General features: G+C 38.5%; 1 non-coding gene across 1 annotated transcript; it reads left to right on the top strand.

The window, feature by feature from the left end:
• Window positions 1-2,185: 2,185 nt before the first annotated feature.
• On the top strand, window positions 2,186-2,322 carry LOC111757625 (small nucleolar RNA SNORA2/SNORA34 family). The gene has a single exon (XR_002791927.1). It is a non-coding gene; the product is annotated as a small nucleolar RNA SNORA2/SNORA34 family (small nucleolar RNA).
• The last annotated feature ends 7,004 nt before the right edge of the window (window positions 2,323-9,326 follow it).

Here is a 9,326-nt window from a genome sequence, read left to right as displayed (position 1 = left end):
AGATAAAAAATTTTAGAAAGGGCTGGGAATGCAGCTAAATGCTGAGGCCTTGGATTCATCCTCCAGTACTAGAGGAAAAAAAAAAAAAAAAAAAGAATTGAGCAGTAATGTATGTGCTGTCCAGTGATATTTTCTAAGGAAAATTAAGTGTAACAAATTCATTTCTGGAGGGATATACAAGAAATTTCTAAACAGTCGGGGGCAAACTGGTTAGCTGAGGGATAAGGATGGGGTAATATAAAACTTGGGTGTATGCTATTTTAATGAGAATTTCATGCCATGTGGATAGTGAAATTCAAACACCTAGGGTTTTGGATATTTTTTTGGGGGGGGTTCTTTGTGGTTTTCTTGAGACAGGGTCTCACTATGTTGCTCAGGTAGGCCTTGAATTCACTGTGTAGCCTACGTTGACCTGGAACTTGTGGAGATTCTCCTGCCTCAGCCTCATGAGTGTTGGAATGACAGGTGTGTGCCTTTATGCCTGACTTTTATTTTTAAAGAAAACATGTTTTAAATCAGGCATGAGTGTGAATATACATAATCCCATTTCTCTATGAGGCTGAAGCAGGATGGTCCACAAAACTGAGTCCAGTAAACTGGCATTCAGGGAGACTTTGTCTCAGAAGCTCTCTTTTTTGTGACCTAGTTTTTATGTATTTCAGTTTGGCAGTACGCCACGCCTACATTCCTGCAGGGAAGCTGGTCCACATGCAGAGCACAGCTCTATTCTTTTCTTTTCTTTTTTTTTTTTTTTTTTTTGTCTTTTTCCTTTTTTATTGGTACCAGGGATCGAACTCACGACTGCCTGCTTGCAAGGCAGGCACTTATGCCACTGAGCTAAATCCCCAGCCCTGCTCTATTCTTTTCTCATCCTGTCCCACATCTCTTGGTCCCCTTCCCTTTTGCAAAAGCTCTATCTCCCCTTCCTATTATCTGTCTTTTATTTTGCTTTTTTTTTATTTATATTTTGGGTTTCTCATACAGAAGAAGCGGTACAACATCTAAGCCCGTGTGTCTGATTTATTTCACTTAACATTATAGTCTTAAGGTGCAACCATTTTCCTACACATTACTAAATGGCTCAGATCCCAATAAACACCGGCACAGAGTAGTACTTCATTGTGTAAAAATGCTACATCCTTTTCCATCTATTCACATAGTGATGACATAATAGGTCCCTTCCAAGATTTAGCCATTGCGAATCGTGCTGCTGTAAATATGGATCTGCTTGGATCACTGTAATGTGATGATTTAACTCTTTCAGGAAGATTCGTGGAAGGGGGATAGCAGGGATTTCTAGTTTTAGTCATCTGTGGACTCTTGATAGTGGCCCCCACAGCAGCCAGGCTGAGTTACTCTCCCACCAGTATAAACAGGGTAGAAGGATTCCCGCAGCCTAGCCAGCACTTATTATTATTTGGTTTCTTGGTGAGGGCCATTCTTTCTGGGGCAAGATGGAAGGAATCTCAGTGTTGTTTTAACTTGCATTTCTCTAATGGCCAGCAATGTTGAACATTCTTCTCATATTTATTGGTCATTTATACTTCTGTGAAGTGTTTGTTCATTTCAGTTGTCCATTTTTTAATATTTTAAAAACAAAACAAAAGATAGAAATGAACCAGAATTTTTTAAAAGTAAGAAATTAATCCTAGTTAATATGTGGCATTTTGTCCTTTTAGAGGTAGCTGTTCAGGTTACAAAATTTAGGCATAAAAAATGACAAACAATGAGAGCACAAACTGTTCTTGATGAACTTACAGAGATTAGTAGCATAGTTATCTATCTTGTGTATATATACATACACACATATATATGTATACCTATATAAGCTGTCCAGTTTTTGATTCACTTTATAGCTTTTGGCTGATAGTATTATTATTTTCTATTCTGTAAATATTTTTCCCCTGCGTGATATATTTATTTATCATAGAGGCTTTTTTTTTGTTTTGTTTTTGAAACACATTCTTGCTATTTAGCCCAGGCTGGCCTCAAACTCATGGCAATTCTCCTGCCTCAGCCTTCTGAGTGCTGAGATTACAGGCATGCGTGCACCACCATGCCTGGTGATAGAGGCTTTTAGAATCTTCTGCCTAAGAACATGTCGGTTTCTTAAAATTATGGTAATTTTTGCTTTATAAAACTTGAGGCCATTTCATTAATTGTTGTAGTATAAAAAATTACCCCCCTGGCCCTGAATCAAGGCTGGCAGCTTCCTGACACTGTTGGTTTCAAGAAGGAGCCTAAAGATACGTCTTTCTATGGTCTGTTGGCAATTTTGGAACTTGGACAATGAAATGGTCAATTCATTAGAAAGAAACAGCTTGAAGCAAACCCTGCCCCTCCCCGCCTGCCGTGAGTGGCTGTGAGTGTGGCAGGCTCCCGTGGACCAGGACAGGAGCCACCGGTGTTTATCGGGACCTGCGCCATGCTGGGACCTGGAGCACAAGGAAACCAAGCAAGCCCTACCCCCCTGCAGTTTTGTTTCGTTGAACTTCAATATACATGAAAGTATGGACAGCTATTCCAGACTCTACGACAGCCATTACTGACTTCCCTATTGTCTGGTTTTGAAGACCTAAAATGCCTTCCTCATTCTGTTTGTATGAAATCTCTGTATGCGAAGACATGGACAACTATTTGGAAGAAAACAAGAGACAATATGATAGAGTAAGATCTCAGGTCATCTAGCTTTGAAATTTGTATCTCTTACATTGCTTTCTTATGTTCTATTTTGTTCTGTTTTGTTGTGTTTAATTTCACCCTTTTAAAATAAAAATTAAAAAAATTACTCCCAAATTTAATGATTTAAAACAACAATAGGGCTGGGGGTAGACTTGATTAGCATGCTTGGGGTCCCAAGTTTGATCCCGAGCACTGAAAGCACACACACACACACACACACACACACACACACACACACACACACATACACCATTTTTCCCTGCACTGTTCCTAGAAGTCTGGGATTCAGAAATGGCTTCGTTTGGGCTCCTGGCTAGGGGCACCTCAGGGGGCCACAGTGCCCTGACGCTTGGCTGGGGCAGGAGAGCTGCTTCCTCCTTGCTCGGTCAGGAAGCAGGTTTTTGCTCCCCTGGGGCTTCTCTCTAGCTGCTTCAGTGTCCACCTGACGTCCTACCCAGCTTTCCCCAGAGGAAGTGGATGAAGAATATAGAGGTGGAAAAAGGCATTGCATTTTTGCTGGAGCCTTGGAAGACACGAGCTTTACTACATTCTGTTGTTAGAGCCACGTGTGATGTGACACAGGCACCATCCCCAGCATTCTGAGAGGCAGAGGCAGGAGCGTCACAAATTTGAGCCCTGTGGGAAATTTAGCAACTCAGCTAGACCCTGTCTCCACGTAAAAAATAAAACAAGGGCTGGGGATATAGCTCAGTTCAGTCCCTGGTTTCTTGATGAAATGTTTTTATATGAAAATTTCTTCATCCTCTTTTAATCTTTTTACCATGTCATTAATTTTGTTTGACCACGTTATATCATTCAGCTGGATTTCATCCTTTAAAGATTTCATTGTGGTTTTGCTGGATTTAGAGGGCTTTGATTTGATCTGACAAATTATGTCCTTTATTATCTGAGCTAAATATGCGTATCCTTATAATTATGAATTCATCTGGGCTTATTTCTTCTGTCTCAATTTGTATTATTGCTTCAATGCTCTTCCCTTTTTACCTTTGCAACCTTGTTTTGGAATGAAAACTTACAAATTTTCTAAAATAATTCTTTTTTCCTTGCCTAGAAGTCACTAGAAGTATTTTCATTCTTTTAGTGACTGTCTAAATTTTTCTAAAATAATTTAAATCATTTTTTATCCTCAAAATTTCACAGGTTTTTTACCCGGTTTGTTGTGAAATTCGAAGTCCCCTACTTTTGTTAAAAATGCTTAGTTTTATTGTTTTGTGATCAGTCTGAATAACAAGGATTCTTTGAAATTGTGTAGGTTTATTCATGAGTTACTGTTGGGGTCTGTGCCAGATCCCCAATCTCCCAGAAGAGTACATGGCAGAGGTGCGAATGCATCAGACAAGCAGTATGATCTTTAGGGCTCCAGAAGGACCAGAATCCTCTGCAGAGTTCATAACTCTGATAGCTGAGACAGACCTGGGCAGCCTGTATTTATTCAAAGCAAGGAAGGGGTTGAAGTGGAGAATGCAGGAACCTGAGCAGGATTCAGGAGGGGTTCAAGGACCCCTCAGAGCAACAGATGATGCTAATCAAGGAAAACTATCCTAGGAGAAGGTCTCCAGGTGGCCTCAGCTGTGGCCCATCTTGCCCCCTGTGGCATCTCCTCGTTCAGCTATGCCCAGGGCTGCACCACAGCCCTGCATGTGTATTTAGCTTCAATGGCTCCAACAACTTACTGTATGATTTTAAATATGCATATTTCAAAAGTATACATATTCTTTTCCGCAGGCCTGTAGCACTGTTGTATCTAATATCTCACAATTCCCTGGTGTTTCACATCTCTGCCTGACCACAGGAGAATGGGACCATCTCCCAGCCCAGCTGCTTGACCCAGTTGCTTTGGCCTGCAGGCCCGTGCAGGGTAGGATGCTTTCCTGTGCTGCCACCAAGTCCTGCCAGGAGGATGTTCATGTGTTCACATCATTGTCCTGCCCAGCTCTGTTATTTGCTCTGTTTGGTTGGTTTCTCTCTCAGACTCATAACTCGGTCATATTCAAGTAAAAACGCTGGTGAGGGGTAGCAACGGGTCAAGCTTCGTCAAGGGGTGATCACGCATATAAGAAAGGGAGGGAAGCGCTTGTTTCCGAAGACAGGAAAGCTTTCTAACATCTGAGACCTCAGTGTCAGCCGCCTCCGCGTGAGACCAGTTGAGTATCGCTCGAGTCGTCCAGCAGGTGGCGCAACAAGCACACAGCACGGAGTTCAGCTCACTGGTCCTACTATCTGTGCAGAAAAAGACCCAGTGAAGAAAGGCAGGGAACGGGGGATTTTCAGACGGATGAGTGGCTTGCGTCCAATGGTTTGTGTATGTGTCCTAGACCCCAGAACTTTATAAAAATAAAAACAACAGAACGAACGTGGGATCCAGAAGTACACTGACTTGGTGTGTGTGTGTGTGTGTGTGTGTGTGTGTGTGTGTGTGTAGCTAATCAATCCAGAGGTGCAAAATTCTTTAGTTTGCTCACCCATCTATTCACCCGTCCACCCAGCCATTGTTTTTTTTTTTTTATTTAAGAGGAAAAAGAGAAAAACACAAAACAAAACAAAGCAGTGTAAGGTTACACATAATACAGAACTACAAAAAAAAAAAAAAAAAAAAAAAAAAAAAAAAAAAAAACGTAACAGTAAGAAATCACCTGTTAATAGATTACATATTATCATCTTGGAAATAGTTGCTCAAATCACAGTATCAAAGAATACAAAGTAGACATTCAAACAGAGAGACTGCAAACAGCTGTGTTCAATGATCCAAAAACATTAATATAGTCAGCTATTTAACACCCCTAAACACACTTGCTGTTACATCCGTTAGAGCTCTTTTTTTTTTTCTCCCTCTCTTTTTTACAACAAAATTTACACATTTTGGATTTTATTACTCCTTAGTTCTTATTACTTTTTGGGGGGGGGGGTAGAGAATAAAGTCAAATATGGCAAAACAAAGCTGTCAGTCAAAACCAAGGATAGACATAGCACATGATGTAGAACAGAGTACAAGGTTATCAACAATGGTTATCAACGTTGTCTCTTGTTTCCTTAAAAAGAATTGTCTATCTCATTAGATATTATAAAGTTGGACAAAACAGTAGAGAACAAGACCAATAAAACTTAGGCATTGTAAACATTACAGGACTTCCAAAGGAGACAATAGTCAAACCAGATTGGGCATCTTTGTGAATCTTATTGCCTTCAAATTAGTTGCCTATACCCTCAGACTTGATACTATCGCACAGAATGGAACAGAGTCTAATCAGTCAAACAAGATCGTGGGAGTATTACAGGACTTCAAAACAAGTTAATAGGAAATCGAAAAGAGTTACTATTATATGTCCTAATTTTTTAAATTTTTCCCTTAATTAAAATAAACATAAGAAATAACTAAATAATTTTTTTAAAGAATAGTAGTTACCATAGTGTCTGTCTTTTTCCTTGAAATATTTGGATAAAACTTCATATACTATAGCTTCAAATATTTCCATATCAAGAAGCCCAGAATAAAGCCTTTCTAATTAATAAGTGAAAATTTTATAAGGCTTCAAGGCCACATAATGGGGAATCATGATTACCACATATTTTTATATATTTGAATCATTACTTACATTAGGGAAACTATTCGGTATTCATACATGCGAGATTGATTTATTTCACTTATGAGTATGGTCTCAAGCTGTGCCCATTTATTGATAAATATCTCAATGTGATCCTTCTTTATAGCTGAATAATACTCCATTGTATAAAAATACCACACCTTTTTTATCCATTCCTCAGTTGATGGACACTTGGGTTGTTTCCAAGATCTGGTGATTAGAAATTGTGCTGCTATAAACATAGGTGCACATATATCCTTGTGGTATGATGCTTTCAGTTCTTCTGGGAATATGCCTAGAAGTGGAATAGCTGGAATAAATGGGATTTCCAATCCCAACTTTTTGAGAAACCTCCGGACAGACCTCCACAAAGGCTGTACCAGTCTACACTCCCACCAACAGTGCAGGAGAGTTCCTTTTTCCCCACAGCCTCTCTAGCATTTGTTGTTGTTGGTTTTCTTGATCCTGGCCATTCTTTCAGGAGTGAGATGGTATCTCAGTGTGGTTTTAATTTGCATTTCTCTAATGACCAATGATGATGAGCATTTTTTCATGTATTTATTTGCCATTTGCATTTCTTCATCTGAGAATTGCGTATTCATCTCAGATGCCCATTTTTGGATTGGATCTTTGAATTTTGGAGGTCTGAGTTTTTTTAATTCTTTATATGTTTTAGGCAAGAGTCCCTTGTCTGAGAGAGAGTTCACTAAAATCTTTTCCCAGTTTGTGGGTTTTCTTTTCACTATGCTGGAGATTTCTTTTGACATGCAGAAACTTTTTAATAAGAAGTGGTCCCAGTTATTGATTCTGGGAAGTATTTCCCGTGCGGTTTGAGTCCTGTTCATGAATTCTCTACCTACTCCTATGTCTCCAAGGTTTCTACCCAATTTGTCTTCCAATAGATTTAGTGTTTCTGTTTTAATATTCAGATCTTTGACCCATTTAGATTTTAATTTAGTACATGGTGATAGACATGGGTCTAGCTTTAGTTTTCGGCAAATGGAGAGCCAGTTTTTCCAGCACCATTTATTAAAGAGACTGTCGTTCTTCCAGTGAAACTGCTTGGCTCCTTTATCAAAGATAAGGTGGTTGAGTGTGTTTGTAGTTGTGGTTGTATCTTCTAATCTATTCCATTGATCTTCAGCTCTGTTTTGATTCCAATACCATGTTGATTTTACTACTGTTGCTTTGTAGTATAATTTCAAGTCAGGGATTGTGATGCCTCCTGCTTTGTCTTTGCTGCTTAGAATTGCCTTTGATATTCTAGGTCTCTTCTGGTTCCAGATGAAATTTAGGAGTGATTTCTCTAGATCTATAAGGTATGTTGATGGTATTTCTATTTGAATTGCATTGAATCTGTATAAGAGTTTTGGGAGAATGGCCATCTTCACAATGTTTGTTCTTCCTATCCATGAGCAAGGGATGTCTTTCCATTTTCTGAGATCATCTTCAATTTCCTTTTTCAGTGTATTATAGTTTTCACTGTATGTCTTTCACTTCTTTCGTAAGAGTAATTCCTAAATATTTCATTTTTTTGCTTGCTAATGTGAATAGTCCAGTTTCTCTTATTTCCCTCTCTGTGATTTTGTTGTTTGTGTATAGGAATGCTATTGATTTCTGAGTATTGATTTTGTATCCAGCCACATTACTGAATTTATTTATTGTATCTAAGAGTCTTTCAATGGAGCTTAGGGGGTCTTCTATGTAGAGTATCATGTCATCTGCAAACAATGACAACTTAACTTCTTCTTTTCCTATCTTTACCCCTTTTATTTCTCTTTCTTGCCTAATTGCTCTGGCTAGTACTTCCAGTACTATATTAAATAGGAGTGGTGATAAAGGGCATCCTTGTCTTGTGCCTGATTTTAAAGTAAAGGCTTTCAATTTTTGGCCATTTAGTATGATGCTGGCTGTTGGTTTGTCATAAATGGCCTTTATTATATTGAGGTAAAGACCATCTATTCCAATTTTCTGTAGAGTTTTTATCATGAATAAATGTTGGACCTTATCGAAGGCTTTTTCTGCATCTATAGAAATGATCATGTGATTCTTATTTTTGGCTTTATTGATATGATGGATTACATTTATTGATTTGCGTATGTTGAACCATCCTTGCATTCCTGGGATGAATCCCACTTGGTCATGGTGTATAATCTTCTTGATGATTTGCTGGATCCTATTTGCCAATATTTTATTGAGGATTTTTGCATCCGTGTTCATTAGGGAGATCGGTCTATAGTTCTCTTTTTTAGTTGGGTCTTTTTCAGGTTTTGGTACTAGAGTAATATTTGCTTCCAGGAATGACTTAGGAAGGATTGCTTCCTTTTCAACTTCATTGAATAGTTTGAGGAGTGTCGGTATTAGGTCTTCTTTGTATTTCTTGTAGAATTCTGCAGTGTATCCATCTGGGCCTGGGCTCTTCTTGGTGGGTAAGGACTTAATTACATTTTGAATTTCAGTAACAGAGATTGGGTTATTCAACAGTTTTACATCCTCTTGATCTAGCTTTGGCACTTCATATGCTTCTAAGAATCTGTCTATCTCTTCTGTGTTATCAAACTTTTGAGAGTAGAGGTTTTCGAAATAGGTGTTGATGATCTTCTGTATTTCTATTGGGTCTGTAGTGATTTCTCCTTTTTCATTTCTTATTGCATGAATTTGAGCTTTTTCTTCCCTTTTTAAAATAAGGTTGGCTAGGGGCTTATCGATTTTATTTATTCTTTCAAAGAACCAACTCTTTGATTTGTTGATTCTTTGGATTGTTTTCTTAGTCTCTATTGCATTGATTTCTGCTCTGATTTTTATAATTTCCTCTCTTCTTTTGGCTTTGGGCTTGACTTGCTCTTCTTTTTCTAGCTTTTTGAGGTGTAGCATCAAGTTATTTATTTGTATTTGTTCTGTTTTCCTGATGTGGGAACTCAGTGCAATAAATTTTCCTCTCAGGACGGCTTTCATTGCATCCCACAGATTCCGGTAAGTTGTATCTGCATTTTCATTTTCTTTTAGGTATTGTTTGATTTCTTCTTTAATTTCTTCTGTGAC

The sequence above is a fragment of the Cavia porcellus genome, unplaced genomic scaffold, assembly GCF_034190915.1.
Source record: "Cavia porcellus strain 051 isolate PalLab524CR breed Dunkin Hartley unplaced genomic scaffold, mCavPor4.1 scaffold_31, whole genome shotgun sequence".
Taxonomy (NCBI): domain Eukaryota; kingdom Metazoa; phylum Chordata; class Mammalia; order Rodentia; family Caviidae; genus Cavia; species Cavia porcellus.
The sequence above is the reverse complement of the archived record's forward strand: the minus strand, read 5'-3'. Positions and strand labels throughout refer to the sequence as shown.